Source organism: Ceratotherium simum, chromosome 10 (assembly GCF_057802395.1).
Source record: "Ceratotherium simum simum isolate JZ-2026a chromosome 10, ASM5780239v1, whole genome shotgun sequence".
In the NCBI taxonomy this organism is placed as follows: Eukaryota; Metazoa; Chordata; class Mammalia; order Perissodactyla; family Rhinocerotidae; genus Ceratotherium; species Ceratotherium simum.
Window position 1 is genome coordinate 44,863,780 of NC_141909.1, and position 17,369 is coordinate 44,881,148.

General features: G+C 36.2%; 1 long non-coding RNA gene across 1 annotated transcript; it reads left to right on the forward strand.

The window, feature by feature from the left end:
- The first annotated feature begins 1,009 nt into the window (after nucleotides 1–1,009).
- LOC147916103 (uncharacterized) lies at nucleotides 1,010–16,833 on the forward strand. Its single transcript, XR_015553402.1, has 3 exons — nucleotides 1,010–1,229; nucleotides 13,118–13,601; nucleotides 14,744–16,833. It is a non-coding gene; the product is annotated as an uncharacterized LOC147916103 (long non-coding RNA).
- The last annotated feature ends 536 nt before the right edge of the window (nucleotides 16,834–17,369 follow it).

Sequence of the window (17,369 nt, forward strand, 5' to 3'; positions counted from 1 at the left end):
AAATTAATTAAATTTAAATTTAATTTAATTGACCATTTAAATTAATGCTGTCACAGATATTAACCTCTTTTATTTTCAATCTCACTTTTAAAAAGTGCTCCAGTACGGGAGGGTGAATGGGCTGGGGTTGTTATACATTAACATATCCTTAATTGTGTTGTTACATGAATTCTAAGATCGTTTTTCACCACCACTGGAAATGGACACAAGCAATATCTTGCATCCTCATGAAAGATGATATAAATAATTCAAAAGTTTACATGCAACTATAATTGAACAAGCTTCTCTCCAAAGATACTCATATACATCCTAAAAATAAGCCTACTAGACAAAATTCAATTAATCTGAGAAATTAAGTAAAAACCATCAGTGTATTGAAGAAAGCATCTAAGAGGGTGGGCAGTATTTTTTGCAATAACTATTTTTAATAGCATTCCCTATATTGTAGTTTGATGGATAAGGGACATGAGATAATTGACCTAAATGTTTTTAATAAAATTTGAGGCAAATGAATTGTTTCTTACCCTAGTCTTTCATCCCCTTTTGCAAAACCATGCTTGCAAGATGAGAAACACTAACCTGAAGGGCTCTCCATGACAGATTATCTAGATTTGAAATAAGGCTGCTTTCCCCCATAATATTGTCTGATTCTAGAAACAGATATAATTATGCCACATTCCAAAAGAAGAACATTTGGTAAAAAGGTTTTTTTTTTTTTTTTGTGAGGAAGATTGGCCCTGAGCTAACATCTGTTGCTAATCTTCCTCTTTTTGCTTGAGGAAGATGGTCCTTGAGCTAACATCTATGCCCATCTTCCTCTACTTTGTATATGGGACACCGCCACAGCATGGCTTGATGAACAGTGTGTAAGTTCGTGCCCGGGATCCGAACTCACGAACCCTGGGCCGCCAAAGCAGAGCACGTGAATTTAACCACTACGCCACTGGGCAGACTCCAGTAAAATATTTTTTAAAATAAGAATTTGAGGAGGCGGAGTCAAGATGGCGGCGTAGGCAGACTCTGAACTCACCTCCTCCCGTGGACACAGCCAATTTACAACTACTCGTGGAAAAATTACCCCTGAGACAGAACTGAAAACTGGATGAGAGGAACTCCTGCAACAACAGACAATCCTAACTGGGGTGGAAGAGGCAGAGACTCCCTTCCGGAGAGGAAAAACGCCGCCTTCACAAGCCGCCAGCGTCACGGCCGCCGGGAGCAGCTCACAGGTACGCAGCCTCCCTGGAGGCGCGGGGTCCTGAGCCGGGGAGCGCCCCCGCTGTGGGCATTTTGTGGACCCAGCACAATCGACACCAGTGGCATAATATCTGACCTTGCCTGCTACTAAAGCATTGGGGAGCACCCCCAGAAAACCCGGCTCACAAAGAAACTAAAACTGGCTCTTAAAGGGCCCGCGCACAAACTCACCCGTTCCAGAAAGCATCCTAAAATCACCAGAAAGAAAGGTGCACACTGCTTTGGTGAGAAGAGACTCACCTAATAGGCCCTGAGTGCATCTCGGTGAGGGGTGAGACCTCTCCAGGGACTGGGACATTGGCGGCGGCCATTGTTGTGGCCTGGTGTGAGCGTGCTGACACAGACGCCATTGGAGTTCTCCCTGAGACCTGCTAGCCCAGGGTCTGCTCCACCCGCTAGAGCACCGATTTAATCCAGCTCAGCCAAGGCAGGCAGCCCACCCTAGAGACTGGCCCCACCTAACAACAAGCCCTCAGGCAACGTGTGGGCCTGCATAGATTGGTGACTGGATTTTCTGCAGCCTGGCAACTGAGCTGACTTGAGCGGGGCAGGGTGTGCACAAGGAGCAGGTGGAGAGTGTGGGGCGGTAGCGGAGTGTGTGGGGCTCCCGCCGTGGAGAGACTGGGTCCGCTTGGGGAGGTCGGGGCGCTCACATGGGGCAGGACTGTGTTGACTGTGTGTGTGGACCTCTGGGCGGCAGGGCTTGTCAGCTGCAGAAGACTTGTGCTTCTCAAAGACCCACATAGGAGGTTTGCCCCACCTTCCAAAGCCTGAAACAATTGGGTGCTCCTGTGCCTGAGGCCAGCCCCACCCAGCTGCAATCCTCAGAGAGCTGACAAGAGACCTAATAGGCTAGAGGTTTACAGCAATTCTAAGGCCCTGAGCCTAACAACCTGCCACACTGGGGGCCTATTCACTTAAAAGAAATACTGCAACACAAATGTGGTATTAGAACTTACAGCCAACTGTGCTGGGGCTCCCCACACCTGATAAAGAGACTGAAGGGCCCACAACAACTACAAGCAGCTGAGCATTACAACAGCTGGCCAGGAGCATAACTCAGCCTCCTGGGCGCCTATAGGGAGAGCTAACAGGCCACAATAGAAGGACACACGTAGCCCACATAGGGGCCACCCCTGGAACATTGAGAACTGAGGGAAGCACACTGGAAGCCTCCTAAGCCATCACTTACATAAGGTCACCTATCCAAGAGCAGGAGACGTAGCTGACCTACCTAATACGTGAGACACAAGCACAGGGAAAGAGGCAAAATGAGGAGGCAAAAGAATACATTCCAAGTAAGGGAACAGGACAAAACCCCAGAAAAGGAACTAAGTGAAACAGAAATGAGCAACCTACCTGACAGAGAGTTCAAACTAAGAGTGTTAAGGATGCTCACTGATCTGGGGAGAAGAATAGATGAACTCAGTGAGAATGTCAACAAAGAAATGGAAGATATAAAAAGAACCAATCAGAAATGAAGAATACAATACTGGAAATGAAAAACTCATTAGAGGGACTCAAAAGCAGAGTAGAGGATACAGAAGAACGGATCAGTGAGCTGGAAGAAAGACTAGAAGAAATTACCCAAGGTGAACAGGTAAAAGAGAAAAGAATTAAAAAGAGTGAGGACAGTCTAAGGGACCTCTGGGACAACATCAAGCGCACTAACATCCGTGTTATAGGTGTCCCGGAAGGAGAAGAGCGAGACAAGGGGGCAGAGAATCTATTTCAGGAAATAATAGATGAAAACTTCCCTAACCTAAGGAAGGAAACAGACATCCAGGTACAGGAGGCACAGAGAGCCCCAAACAAGATAAACCCAAAGAGGCCCACACCAAGACACATCATAATCAAAATGTCCAGAATTAAAGATAAAGAGAGAATCCTAAAAGCCGCAAGAGAATGTCAAGTTACATACAAAGGAAACCCCATAAGGCTATCAGCTGACTTCTCAGCAGAAACCTTACAGGCTAGAAGAGAATGGCACGATATATTTAAAGTGCTGAAAGGAAAAAACTTACAGCCAAGAATACTCTACCCGGCAAGGTTATCGTTCAAAATGGAAGGAGAGATCAAAATTTTCCCAGATAAGCAAAAATTAAAGGAGTTTGTCACCAAGAAACCAGTGTTACAAGAAATATTAAAGGGACTGATTTAAGGGGAAAAGAGAAGACCACAAATAGGAAAAATTATCTATTTCCACGATTAGAACGTAATGGATACAAATGCACAAAAAAGAGGTTAGATATGATATCAAAAACATAAAAGGAGGGAGGAGGGTAGTTAAAGAGTACAGCTTTCAGACAGAGGTCAAACTAAAGTGACCATCAATTCTGTATAGAAGAAGTAAGGTACAGAGAAGGACTACTTAAACACTGAGGAAAAAAAAAATAAAAAATTTAAAAAATGGCAGTAAGTACATACTTATCAATAGCTACTTTAAACGTCAATGGACTAAATGCCCCAATTAAAAGGCATAGGGTGGCTGACTGGATAAAAAGAATTTGAGTGTTGAAAAAGGCTTCTCTATAAAATTATAAATATATTTTAAAACATCGTCAGTAATGGTCTCTAGTAGTCTTTTTTTACTTTTAGTTAAAGTATCTTAGAATTAAGATTTTTTCCCCAAATAGATAGAATTGATATTCTGTTTACGTCCAGGGTAATATTTACCTTAAAATAGAGAATAAATAGTTTATATCCTCTTAGGGGATATCATAGAATATAAAACATGGAATTACAAGGTTAAAAATAATTTTATGCCATACTAGACAATAAAATTAAAAGGAGAGGGGCCAGCCCGGTGGCATAGCAGTTAAGTGCGTGTGCTCTGCCGCAGCGGCCCAGAGTTCAGATCCCGGGCGAGTACCAACGCACCGCTTGTCAAGCCATGCTGTGGCAGCGTCCCATATAAAATGGAGGAAGATGGGCACAGGTGCTAGCCCAGGGCCAGTCTTCCTCAGCAAAAAATGAGGATTGACGACAGATGTTAACTCAGGGCTGACCTTCCTCACACACACACAAAAAGATAATTAAAAAAGAAAAATTAAAAGAAATACAGGCCCTTGTGATTTTGCCTACAGTCTTATTTAGATTGTATTTTGAAAGGCACAAGTGTTATTTAAATTTATATGAGTTTTAGTGTTGAAGTACAATTTTAGAAGGTTTTACCTAAATGTAGATATTTAATATTAAAATATCCTTTGGAGAAGAACAAGCCAGAATGTTACTAAGTGACCCAGGAAAATCAGGTTGCTCAGCAACAGGCTGCTAGGGATCAGGACTTTTCCCTTCTCTGGACCTAAAATAAAATTTCGAAGATATCTACGGGGTCCCCTCCCCAGGGCCTCTTGGCTATTTCACATCAGGATGCCAGGTATCTTCTTAGAAAAATCTCTATACAGTTGACCTTCATATACAGATAATTTTTAGCTTTAGCCTGCCTTGTTTATCCAACACATATTTGGCAGTGTGTCCTATTTTATGTAGAGCTTTTTATAATTATAATTAATTAGAATTTTGTAAGTCATTAGCACAAATATTTTTGTTACCTATTGATATAATTATAAGCATTTTGGCCCTTTACTTAGCAATGTAATGATGTGCATTGATGCATAATTTAATCTGAACATTCTCACGTTCTTGGAATTAACTTATTGCCATGCTATAATTCATTTACCATGTCTTGGCTTAAATTTGTTAATTTCTTTGAGAATTTGCTTTTTTTAGAAAGGTAGATTACTCTATAATGGTCTCTCGTAGTCTTAAGGAGGTCTGAATTTGGGGCTGAATTCCTTGACTGACTAGCGAGAAAGTGTGTATTTTTCTCCTGCTTGCCCTTGAAGATGCTGGTTAGAAATAGAGTTCCTTCTCCAATCCCAGCAAACGAGTAAGTGCCACCTAGCTTTTTATCTATAAAGAAGAATAAGAAAGTCATGATTTCCCAGACTCCTGGTCTATCACTTCCAGAGGAATCCCAGGATTCCAAGACTTGCCAAGAAATCTTATACCCATGACTGAACAAAGAAGAATTCGACTAATTTCAAGGTAACCCTTGAGAGAGAGGAAATTGCATTGAACAATCCAGACAAGAGTTTCCTAAGAGTGCGGACTAACAGAAGGGTGAAAAGAAGACATTTACTAAGAAGAAATAAAATAAGTCACAGAAACTCAAAAATAACACAAAACTTCTTTCTAGAAATTACAATATTTAAAATATGCACGCAATATTCATATTGAAAATATAATAGACAACCCAACTATATGCTGCCCACAAGAACCGGACTTTATGTATTAAAACACAAGTGGGTTAAAAGTAAAAGTATGGAAAGAGTTACACCAGGCTGACACGAGGGGGGTGTTGACATGAGGGGAGAGGAGCAGTTGGAGTGATTATATTAGTATCAGACCAAAGCAGATTTCAGAACAAAACATATTATCGAGATAAGAAAGATTATTGAAAGAAATAAATACCAAAACTCTTGGTATTTTTATTGATTTATTGATTGGTTTTTATTTTCTTTTTTATTATGGTAAGAATGCTTAGCATGAGATCTACCTTCTTAAAGGTTAGGTGCACAATACAATGTTGTTAACTATAGGCACCATGTTGTAGAGCAGAGCTTATTCATCTTGCATAACCGAAACTTCATACCCGTAGAACAGTAACTCCCTGCAATAACTAATATATGGAAACAGGGGCCAGCCCAGTGGCATAGCCGTTAAGTGCACGCGCTCCACTGCTGGCGGCCCAGGGTTCGGATCCCGGGCGCGCACCGAGGCACCGCTTGTCAAGCCATGCTGTGGCGGTGTCCCATATAAAGTGGAGGAAGACGGGCGTGATGTTAGCCCAGGGCCAGTCTTCCTCAGCAAAAAGAGGAGGATTGGTATGGGTGTTAGCTCAGGGCTGATCTTCCTCACCTACACACACAAAAAGATATGGAAACAACCTAATGTCCATTGATGAATGGCTGGATAGAGAAAGTGTGGTATATACATACAATGGAATGTTATTCAGCCTTTAGAAAGAAGGAAATCCTGCCATATGTGACAATGTAGATGAACCTGGAAGACATTATGCTAAGTGAAATAAGCCAGTCACGGAAGGACAAATACTGCATGCTGTAACCTTATTATAGCTGAAGTGAGAAAATAATTTTTAGTCCCTAACAGCTACCTGATTTTGTGTGCATTATTGGCTTAGCAAATACAAAATGAATGTGAGATTTTAAAAAGGAAAAGATCTTAATGAGAATGAACAAAATGTGAAATAATCAAATGTTATTAAAATAATTAAGAAACAAGGCACTTTTTTGGCATTTTTATTTATTTCTTACCCTAATTTTTTATATAATGATGTTAATTTTTCATGTAGGCTTAATAGCTGTCTAGCAATTACAAGATTACATTTCCTCATTTTATGTCACATTTTGTGACTTACTAATGAGAATTAGTGTTTTCACGAATTGAACCTTTGCAATGCTGGCGAGTAAAATAGGGAGCCCTATAGAGTCATATAAATCAGATTGAGTTACAAAAATTTAAAAGATAACATCTCAAACTAGGATTTTTCTTATCGAAACATTTATGTTGGTCCACACAACTGTTGTTCATTCAATTTAGATGCTATCTATTAAAAATTAGAAACTTAATATTGAACATAAAAGATCATGAACTGTGTGGTACTGCTACCTGTTTATATATTATATAATCTTCAAAGTCTGGGTTCAAAGTTCAAACACTTAAATAAGCACTTTAGTGGTCTCACAAAAAAAAATTGCAAATAAGAGAGCTTAAGTGGTGATGATGTTCTGATTGTTCTTATTGAACAGAAGTGAAACTTTCATACATCTGGAAGCAGGTCCACCTACATAATTTGTGAGTCCCAGTAAAAAATAAAATGTGGAGCCCCTTGCTCAAAAAATAAAAAAACAGGAAAAGAGTGCTCTCCTTTTTCTAAGGTTTCTTTCCTTACTTGTCATGGTGTTTCATTTACTATTTAACATTGTATTCCCTAGGGCATGGGAATACCTGGGGGATGAGTGCAAATCCTCACAGGCGCCCAGAGCCCTGCCCTATGACTTGATGCCTGGGATGGGTATGCATGAGTGTATGGGTGTGAGCATGGTATGCATGAGTGCATCAGTATATGAGTATATAGCATCACCATCACTGTCTGTAACTAGAAGCAATTACACTCAGAAAGATATAGATATATGATAGATAGATGGATCGTTAGATAGATAGGTATATAGATAGATTATAGGTAGATAGGTGGATGGATGGAGGGACAGTCAGACAAAGACAAACAGACAGGCAGGCAGATAAATAGGTAGGTAGATAGGTAGAGAGAGAAGTAGATAGATAGATAGATAGATAGATAGATAGATAGATAGATAGATAGATAGATAGATAAAGTAGGTAGATAGGTGATAGATCAATTGATCGATAGATCGGTAAATAGATAAATAGAGAATAGTTTAACAATAAATATTGCTGGCAAAGCATCTTTCTGGTTTACTTCCACAATTCTTTATTAGAATAACATCCAGAATTTGTCTGTGGAGCTAGATGTTTGGGTTAAATGACCTGGGTTACTCCTTTCTCTGCTCAACCTTGCCTGCAATGTGGTAAGTGCAAAGTCAGAGAAAGACCCAGGGCAGTAAAGCAGCCCCAAAGCAAAGCACTTTGGCACGTTAGGAAAAACTTCCTTTGGAGATTATTTTTGGGTCAAGTTCTAAAAGAAGCTTATATGGCATCACTATTAGAAGTGGTCACAAAGATAGATTTGATGGAAAGGACAGCAGAAGCAAAAACATAGAGGTTGGAAATTACAAGGTGTATGCAGAAAAACAGAGAGGGATTAGTGTTTATGAAGCAAAAAGCTGGGAAGGGAATGATAATAAATGAGTTCAAGTTACCACAAGTATTGATATTATGCTAAATAACTACAAGTTTATGCTCTAAGTGAGTGGTTTCTAACTGGGGGTAATTTTGCCCTCCAGGGGAAATTTGGCAATGTCTGGAGACATTTTTTTATTACTATTGCAACTTGAGGTGGGGTTGCTAATAGCACCTAGTGGATAGAAACAAGGGATGCTACTAAACAGCCTTATAATACACAAAATTTAATGTCTGACCCAACATGCCAATAGTGCCCAAGTGGAGAAACCCTGCTGTAATCGAATAGGTATTCACTTAAGAATTCTAAAACAAAGAGCGATCTAATCAAATGTGTTATCTGGATAGCCTATAATGGTAGCTATATGGCTACATGAGATATAATTTATGAACATTCAATATGATATTTCCTAGATTGCACTAAATTTTATAGGTAAGACAACATACACTTTCAGTCCGTGATCGACTTTGGGGGACCTTGGAGTATTTCCATTAGCGAATTGGGTACTTTACAATAATGCTTCTTTATAATTGAAACCACAGCTCATGACTCAACAAGTGGCTAAGGATTAATTTTTATCTCCTCTGCTACCATCTGCTTTGCTGTTTGATTGCACTGCTCCATACAATATTACATTTTAATTATAAAAGGTTGAGAGAACATTACTTTGGTATTGGCTCAAGGAAAAGATCTCAATTAGATTTCTCAAGTTTTTCAGTTTGACCTCATTTATTTTCTGTCTTTCCTACTGACTGTAGACAATATTTGAGTGATGAATTGTAATTCGTTAACTGTTAAAGTGATCTGGCTTTAAATATAAGCACCCAAAACATGAAATGCTAATACATTCGGAATCTAGATGAACTATATTATTTTCTCACGCTGAAACTGTAGTGTTAAAAGTAACATTGTTATTGGAAGAGAAAAATCTCAATTGAATTCATGAAATAACTCTAAAAGTACATAGAAACACCAAACCGATGATTTTGCAAAATTCAATTAAGCAAACTACCAACACAAAAATTTATAATCATCTCAGTTTTGATCCTCCATCATGAATGCAACCAGATTTAGAGGATGTTATATTCAAAACAAGGTTAAACGGAATTCAAACATAACTTAAAGCTTTAAAAATCTTACCAATAGACTCTATTTTTCCCCAAAAGTACTTGGAAATAAAATATATTAATATATCAAATACTATTTTTGATTTACAATAAAAAAATCCAGCTTTCTATTTATCACAGTGTGATAAAATCTGAAGAACAGATGGGAAATATTGGCTATTTTGACCCATTGCTCATCATTAAAAATGTGTACAATCAGCTTTTTAGGGTACAAGAAAATTCTTTGGACAATATGATTGGAATTGGACTATATTGATAGAATAATTGTGTAAAACTGATATTCTTACAAAATTAACTCTTCCTATTCATAAATATACAATATCTTTCTGATGATTTTGGTCTTCTTTAACCTCTTTACAAAAAATTGTATAAATTCCTAATAATTAGACTTCACAATTTTTGTAAGATTTATTTGTAAGTATGTTGTGCAAATAAGTGGAGAAAGTTTTAAAGTATATTTTACATTTTTGCTGGTATATGGTGCATTATTATTATATTGACTTAAAACTTTCCATTATTTTCAATAAATTCTTTGTAATTTCTATTATTAATGATAAAATCTACAGACAATGATAGTTTTATTTCCTTTTTTAGAAATTTTATGCTTTTACTTTATTTTTCTTGTTTTACTGTTCTGATTACAATAGATATAGAAGGTTGATCATCATATTTCCTGCATTTTCCTTCATTTAAGGGAAAATGTGATTCAGTTTGGATATTTTTAATGACCCAGCATTCATTTCACTAATGCTAATGTCTGTGTTCAATCTGCTGTTAAACAACGTAGTTATTGTATTTCAAATTTTAAATTTTAATTTTGAAATTTTAAATTTAGATATTGTACTTTTGAGTTCTAGAATGTCCAGCTGATCCTATTTTTACTCAAATTATCAGTTACAATTCTCCCACTTTTCATCTATTTTCTACATCATTTTTTCTATTTTCTTGATTGTAATAATCATAAATATTTCAATGTCTTTGTCTACTAATTCCAATATCTGGGTTACTTGTAGGTCTGCCTGTATTGTCTATTCTTTCTCTTATATAGCCATGTCTATTCTAACGTATGGATCTGCATATTGTTTTCATTGTGCCCCTGGCATGTCTCAACACTGAGAAACTGAAAAAATTTACATAGCTTTTTAGAAGTTTTGGCTTAGACTGACACAGCTATAAATGTGGCAAATGTCTTCAATCTGTGCTTTTGAGAATCCTCAAATCTCCAATTTGACATTTCAAACCCTTACAGTAGCTAAAATCTTTCCTGATTTTTGGTCCCCAAGAAGTGGTACCAGCCAGACACCAAATCTGTCAAACTAGGCAAACTCCTCAAAAGGGGGAAAAATAAGAATTTTCAGTGTCAATTCACCACTCCTTCAGAGGCTTTTCTCTCACATGTAATCCCTGAGACACACTCTTGACTAGATATTTGCCTTCTAAGCACAAGAGGGAAATCCTGCTTGACTTTTCTGAGGATTTTGCTTTAGTTTTTAAGCCTCTTGTCCAGCACAGCTACGGAATTCAGAATCTGTCCTGAGGGGAAAACAAGCCATGTGGATACCTGTCTGATATCCAATTTTCTCGTTACACTTCATCTTATTGCCAAAAGTTCGGTTTATTTCTCCATCCCCAACGAGTAGTCCTCAGCCTCTGCCTGGACTAAATTCTCAGGCTCTCAACCAGTGAGAGCTTCAAATTCTCAGATCACCTATGCAAGTTTCTTCTCTTTCCAGAATTGTATATACTGTGGTCCTGGTTGCTTCCACAGCTTTAAAAATATGGTTTATGTTTTTTTTATTTTATTTAAAATTATTATTGATTTATTATTTTTCATCTATACTGTTAGTGAAACGTTTGCCTGCCATTGAACTAATGTATTCTACTCTTAATAAAAGTAATTTTTTAAATTTATGTATAGTTGCTGAATTTCATCAAATAAGTTCTCATTGACTCTTGACACTATCTTATAGTCTTTCTTTAATTTATTAATGCAGTAAATGCCATTTAAAGATTTTCTAATATTTAACCCTTCTTCCATTTCTAGAATAAACTCAAGAAGAATGGCATGCCTTGTCCCTCGGGTCTATACTCTGTTTTAGTGCTCCAGCTCAAGGATACTTTGTTCCTCCTTGTTGCCTGCAATTCAGACCAGCTCTCCCATCTGTTGATTTCTTTCTTTAAGGTGGTAGTGGTAGCGAGTGGGGAGTCGTTTTCTCTTACTTCCGATAAGACAGGAAATACTTAGATTATTTCATAGAGTGGAAAGATCTTTGATAGTTCCTAGTTATGTATGATCCCCAAAGCAGAAACTTCCCTCTACACTCAAATTATAGAAGTGTTTGAAAAGCAAAGGAATTTTGTTATACACATATTCTTAAATATTTTAAACAGTAATTTATCACTGATTATATGCTAAGTATTCTGCAAGGGCTCCAAAATTAATAAGTAAAAACTTATAGTCTAAAACCCTAAAATTCTATGTTTTATAAGGGTAAACAGATGTTGGTCTGGGAATAAATTACATATTAGTAAATTTGGTGGCAACCTAGAGAATTTGGAGGCATTTCGTTGTGGTACAAATAGCACAAACTTTGAAATCAGACACATTGTAGTTTATAAAGACTGGTTGGTTCCTAATCTTTCCAGGGATGAGATTTAAATAAGCTACCAAAATCTTCCAAACTGCAGGGTATTCATTTTTTCAAAGGAGAATAAATGTACACATTGGAGAGAATTACTTTTAGGTTAAATGAGAGAATTAATGTAACTGAGTAAAAATGTGTTTGTTCCCTCTCTTTGTCTCCTCAAAAATAGTTGTAACATGGAAAATTTATGTTGAAAAATGTAAACTCCTTCTAAAATATTGTGTAAAATTAGCATAAAATCCTCCAGTATTGTTCAAGAAAAATTAGGTAAATTTATTTTATTTTATAAAATAAACATGTCACAGTCTTTTTTTAGAATTGGAGAGAGATTTTCAAAATTACATAAATAATAAAAGGAATAGAGTGCACTACACAACTAAGGATTGCTGGTTAAGACTAATCAATATCCTTTTTATTGGCCTAGTTATTTCCCACTTCTTCCACAAATTTTAATGCTTTCAAAAATAAAGGAGATATACATTTGATTAAGTAAGTGTATAATTCTGAACATCATGGTAAACTCAATTGCCAAAGAAGTATCCAAAATGTAGTTTGTGGCTATCAAAGAGGAACTTGATATATCAAGTCAAAGGTGTTTTATTTTTATTTTTGGTGAGGAAGATTGGCCCTGAGCTAACATCTGTTGCCAATCTTCCTCTTTTTTTGCTTGAGAAGGAATAGCCCTGAGCTAACTTCGGTGCCAATCTTCCTTTATTTTCTATGTGGGTCATGGCCACAGCATGGCTGATGAGTGGTATAAGTCTGTGCCCAGGATCCAAACTTGCAAACCCAGGCCACTGAAGCAGAGCACACCAAACTTAGCCACTATGCCATGGGGCCAGCCCCTCAAGTCAAAATTTTTGAAGTTAGTTATTTGGAAAATCAAATAACATTCAAACAATGTCAAAATGTAGTTCCCTGGCTAATATTAAAAATATGTATTTAAAGTAAAATGGCTTTCTTATTTAAATTATTTTATTATGGTGAAATATTCTACTTTTAGAAATATTTCTTGATTCATTTGTCATTTTGGATAATTTAGAAAACTAAAATAAAGTATACAATTTAGAGACAAAAGCTCTACTTAATAGTGAGTTAGAAGGATGGATGCATTAGTTTTCTATTGCTGTAACAAGTTAGCAAATTTACAAAATGATTAAATTAATGATTTTATTATCTCACAGTTTCTGTAGGTCAGAAGCTCAACACGGAGTGGCTGGATCTTCTGTTTAGAGTCTCACAAGGCTGAATGAAGTAAAGGTGTTGGCCATGCAGGATTCTGATCTAGAGGCTCAAGAGAAAAATCCACTTCCAAGCTTATGCACTTGGTTGCCAGGATTTAGTTCCTGGTGGTTGCGGGACTGAGGTTCCTGGTTTCCTCTATTTGTAAACCAGCAAGAGTGTATCAAATCCTCCTGATGCTTTGAATGTATTACTTTCCCTTCTGTCACGTTTTCCTTGCACCCAGACAGAGTGAGTTCTATCCTTTGAACTCACGTGATTGCATTAAACACACCTTTATAATCCAGGATGATACCCTTATCTTCAAGTCAACTGATCAGTAAACTTAATTGTATCTGCAAAGTGCCTTTTGCCTGTAACATAACATATTTACAGGCTTGATACCAGGTGGTGAAGGGCATGGAGCCAAAATTCTGCCTGCTACAGGTGAGATCCTTTGAAGATAAATAATTCAAGGATTATTGAAGGATTACTGAGACATATGTACATTATATGTTTGAGTGAATTTTTCTCCTTGACCTTAATATTATAATCAATTAATTACAATTTGCAATGTTTATCTTAGGAAAATATTTGAATGATTTCAAAAAACTAAAATGACAGATATTTTCCATATATGGCAAGGCATAGCAGCTTAACATATTTTATTTATAAATACGAGTCTAGTAGTCAATAGAAATGTGACAGAATAAGTATTCAGATTTTGGCAACATTTCATTAGGGAGTTTATGACAATATTAGTGGCTAAAAAGGAGCTGAACCTACTGTTAGAATATAATACAGGTAGGTAGATATATAATTGTTTAACTTAGACACATATTTTTAGAATGTGGCATAGTATCTTGTCTTCAGTCTTATTTTGTTTAATATTTTTATTTAAGACCTGAATGAAGACAATTGCATCATAGTTTTAGAATGTTGAAGATGGAGAAGAATAATGGTCACCTTATGTGACAAAAACCAAGGGACTATTTACAAGCTGAAATGATTAACTTATTTTAAATAAATTTAATATGGATAAATATCTATTCTTGCACTTTGGTCCAAAATATTAACTGTTCATTTTAAACTGAGAGGAACTTGCCTAAACAAGTTCACAGATAAAGATGATTTATAAGTGGCAGCTCACAATCAGTCAATACAAATGAATAATGCAATACTCTTCCAGTAAATCTAATGCAAAATAAGACTTTATTAGTAGAAATAGTGCATCTAAAAGGAAATATGGCATTTTCCATTCTGCTCTCAACTTTATCAGAATTTATACACGTTTTTAAAAATTTTAAGGAAAATGCAACATTGAAACCTTCAAAGAAATGCAAACTCAGAGGTCTTTGTGTCTTTGAGTACTAAAGCATTTTTCCTGTAAAGAATTGATTAAACTTTGCCTGATAATGATGATGATAATGAAAATAATAATCAAGCTAGCCGTACAGGCCACTGTCTTTGTGTTACTACGGAAGCAGATGGAGAAGAAGGAAGGCTTGCAGAAATAATTTATTTTTCTTACTAAAATAGGAGCTTTGGAGATTTTCTTTTTGTTTGTTTTTTATTTGTTCGTTTTTTAGATTTTCTTGTTAATCAAGAAGCAGCTACTGGACATCGAGGTGACCTTATTCTTATTCACATGGTCTCTGAAGAGGATCAGGAAGGTACCCAATCAGTATTGTGCACAGTAACGGTTCTATTGATTCCAGAGTAAAGAAGACATTCAAATTGCTAATAATAAGGCTATTGAAGTATTATTTGTATCTTCAAGATGTATTCAGTCTTAACCACCCCAGGAATCATTTTCTTTGTGAGATGTGCTTATATGTTTTTTTAATCTAAGAACTGAAATAGGGAGACTGACAGTCCACGATGGTGGGATCACCTCACAGGACACTGGCCTCAGAGAATCACTGTCCATCGTGGGCAACCAGCTTTAGCCTATTCCTTTCCCCTCCAGCATCACCTGCTGTTCTGAAGGATTTCCTGATCAACTAAAGTCACTCAGAATTTTAGAAACGTTTGTGGGCAGGAAGTCGGATTCAGGCTCAGAATTGTGTGTAGAAATGGTAATTCTTGATAAATAAGTGGAAGTTTATACAAGGAAACAAAAGCTGATTTGGGCAAGAGAATTATTCATCTGAGGAAAGTAAAGACATCCTTGATATGTGTTGTGAATGTAAAAGACTCTCTTATGAAGAGATTAACTAAGGAATTTCACTTTCAGGTTGGGATCAAGTTGAGAAGAATTGACATTTTAACAATATTGACTCTTCCAATCCATGAGGATGGAATAGCTTTCCATTCATTTAGATCTCCTCTGATTTTTTTCATCAGTGTTATGTAGTTTTCTGGCTATAAATCCTGTATACTGCTAAGTATTTAATTTTTCTAGGTACAATTGTAAAAACTGTAGCTTTATATTAAATTCTAATAGTTCATTGCCAGTATATATGACAGCAACTGACTTTTGCATCTTGCCCTGCATCTTGTAATCTTATTGTAGTAACTTATCAGTTTGAGAAATTTTTTGTTGATTCTTTGGGGTTTTCTACATAGAGACAGTTTTATTTTTTCCTTCATAATCTGAATATCTTTTCTTTTCTTTTTTCATTTATTGTACTAGCCAGGACTTCCAGTACGATGTTGAATAGTCATGGTGAGAGAGAAAATCCTTGCCGTTTTCCTCATCTTAGTGGTAAAGCACCCAAATTCTCACATTACATATGTTAGCTATAGCTTTTATGATGTTTTTTATCAAAATGAGGAAGTTCCCTTCTATTCTTGATTTGCTAAGAGTTTTTATCACAGTTGGTTGTTGGATATTATAAAATGCTTTTTCTTCATCAATTGATGTTATCATATGACTTTTCTTTAGTCTGTTGATGTGGTAGGTTACTCTGATTGATTCTCAAATGTTGAACTATCCTTGTATACCCGGAATAAATCCCATTGATCATGGTGTATAAAACTTTTATACATTGTTAGATTCTATTTACTAATATTTTGTTGAGGATTTGTGTCACTCTGTTCATGAAAGATATTGATCTGTAGTTTTGCTTTGTTGTAATGTGTTTATCTGATTTTGGTATTAAGGTAATCCTGGCCTCACTGAATGAGTTAGGAAGTTTCCCTCTGCTTCTATCTTCTGGAAGTGATTATTAGAATCAGCATCATTTCTTCCTTAAATACTTGGTAGAATTCAAGAGTAAAACCATCTTGGCCCGATAAGTTCTCTTTTGGCTGGTTATTAATTATTGATTTAATTTCTTTAATAAATATAGGCACATTAATTGTATCTATTTCTCCTGGTGTGAGTTTTGCTAGCTTGTCTCTTTCAAGAAATTGGTCGATTTCATCAAAATTATAAAATTTGTGGGCATAGTATTGCTTGTAATGTCTATGTTACCAACATTGATGACCCCATCTTTCATTATGATATTGGTAATTTGTGTCTTCTCTCTTTTTCTCGGTTAGCCTGGCTACAGGCTTATGAAATTTATTGATCTTTTCAAAGAACCATGTATTGGCTTTGTTTCTTTTTTTCTGTTTTTTCCTGTTTTCAATATCATTGATTTTGCTCTAATAATTTTCACTAGTTCTTTTCTTCTACCAGCTTTAGTCTTCCATTGCTCTTATCTCCCTAATCTCCTTAGATGAAATATTTGGTTATCGGAACATTTACTTTTCACATCAATTTTGATCCTTTAGAAAATTAGTATTTCATTAGAGAACTCAATTTATCTGCAAAAATTGATACCATGTTTTTGACGAAACTCAAGGAATAAAAGTTGTTATGGGGAAAAATGGTTTCCCACCCTACTTCTCCTGCTAATGCAATAGGGAGGAATTACCTTGATCTTGTAAGGAAAATGGAGTTGAGCATGAGAATTATTTTAATAACAATAATTAACATGTATTAAAAATGCTCCATAAAGTCCATTCAGAGGAAATTTTTTAGTATACAAACAGAATTTACTTTTGAAATTTTTACAATCTTCTTTTAAATTGTAAGTTATATATAATTATGTACACTTTAAAGAAGACAAAGTAATGTTAGAAGAGTTATAAAGGTAACTAACACCACAGACTTAGTAAGTTAGGATTGAAATTCAAGTGTTTTCTACTAAAGGATATACTCTCAACCACAGTCTTTTACGAGGGATATAAGCTCCCAGCAGATGTGTTCTAGCTCATTATGAACTT